This window comes from Echinops telfairi, unplaced genomic scaffold (assembly GCF_000313985.2).
Source record: "Echinops telfairi isolate 266 unplaced genomic scaffold, ASM31398v2 ScPeMD7_2291;HRSCAF=2852, whole genome shotgun sequence".
Taxonomy (NCBI): Eukaryota; Metazoa; Chordata; class Mammalia; order Afrosoricida; family Tenrecidae; genus Echinops; species Echinops telfairi.
In genome coordinates, this window is record NW_022106189.1 from 21,266,510 (window position 1) to 21,268,279 (window position 1,770).

A 1,770-nucleotide genomic window follows, 5' to 3' on the forward strand; every position below is an offset into this window, starting at 1 on the left:
CAGGTCTCCACCCTGACCCCTCTCCTTCATATAGATATAATTGTTGGATACATGTACTCTTGAAAAATGAATGTGGGAAAAGGAATATGCAGAGAACACGGCACCGATTCGGAATGGTAGGGGGTCCTTTCAGACACGGGGCACGCTCTTACAATTAGAACCCAGGGAGGCGGACTGCTCGACTGAGCGATCTTTGAAGGGAAGGTACCTGTGTGTCCTTTGTCCTCGTGTTCACAGCGCCTAGCCACCAACTGGGCATAAGAGATGCTCAGGGAGAACTGGCTACTGTTAGCACCCATTTCCTCTAATGAGAAGTCTAGCTGTTCGATACCCCCCACTCCCAAGTTACATGTTTTGTGGGACCCGTCGTCATGGGTTCAGTTCCCTAAAAGTGATGAAGTCATACATCAAATGAAATGTTCCCACATAAAATGATTTTAGCATTCCTTGACATCAGAAGCCCGCTGACACAAGCAGTTTGCAACTGGCTGCTCACCGAAAAGGAGCCCCGCTGGCGAGTAGTCACACGTTTGGCTTGCTAATCACAAGGTCAGCAGTTCGAAACCACCAAGCCCGAGGCTCCACAAGAGAAAGATGAGACTTCCTACTCCCGTAAAGAGTTTCAGTCTCAGCAACGCACAGGGGCAGTTTTACCCTGCCCTGTTGGGTTGCAGTGCGTCGGCATCAACTGCAGGGCAGGGATTGAGCTCAGCTGAAGGTCAGTCGTGGGGACCCATCCAGCGACTCTGCCCAAGGAAGATCTTGCCAGAGGCTTCTGGTCTGCACACACGGGCTTGCCGTGCGCCTGGGCGTGGAAACTAACTAACATTTCATAAAAGGGCAAGCTTCTAAAGCATTAGTCATTTTAGACAACATCCTTTGGTCCAGAGGCATAGAAGATTCCAGGACAGTTGCAACAGAAGTAGATACGTTTTTCCCTTAACTGCGTAATTTTGGAGCGCGCAGTGGCCACACAAACATCATCACCCATACATTACCCAAGAAATGCTATCTTGACGTGCGCGGTTAAGTGTTTCCATCTCTCAGGCAGGCTCACCCACCCAAGGCCATACTGGAGCTCGGTGCGATGGTCATTGGAGCCGGTAGGTGGAGTTCTTGCTCACAACATTCCACATTCTAGGATTCTCCAAAGGCCCGCCTGATGCAGCACTGGGATTCCCAGCTGCTTTCTCAAATGCTCGCTTCTTCAAGGAATCATCAGCAGAGAAGTCCTGAACATTGAATTTTGGTATGCGTTTTTTTTACCCTCTCAAGCCCCTTTACTAGGTTTTAAGCTTTTGTAGGGCAGAGACTTGTCTTACTCAGTTTTTGTGAATTCTACAATTCCCTCAGCTCAGCGTGTGGTGTTCAGTAATTGTTGTTAAATTCAATAAAGGGATATGATTCCCAAATTCACTGCAAGGCCCGGCGCTTTCATACCTTTGGGCGGGCTCTCCTCCTCCCTCCATCTCCCACTCCATCTCATGGTGGCTTCAAAAATTTTGTAGAAAAAAAATCCATTATCTTCTTGTTCCATTTTTCACAAACTTTTGAAAAGCCCCTCCTACACTTAAAATCTGTCTCACAGGGCAGGAATTGTGCCCGCCCTTGTGCCCACCCTGATCCCACCACACCGAGGTGAGACGCTGGGGGCTTGCAGCAGAGCAGCAAGGGAAGCACAGCAATGAGTCCCCAGGGAACACCAAACTAGACTGTGGGGCCAGGGCGTGGTGCCCCATCAGACTACCGGAAAACACTCCTAAAGGACAA

General features: G+C 49.5%; 1 pseudogene; it reads left to right on the forward strand.

The window, feature by feature from the left end:
* Positions 1-1,087: 1,087 nt before the first annotated feature.
* The window catches only part of LOC101653240, a 39,274-nt pseudogene continuing 38,591 nt past the window's right edge, over positions 1,088-1,770 (forward strand).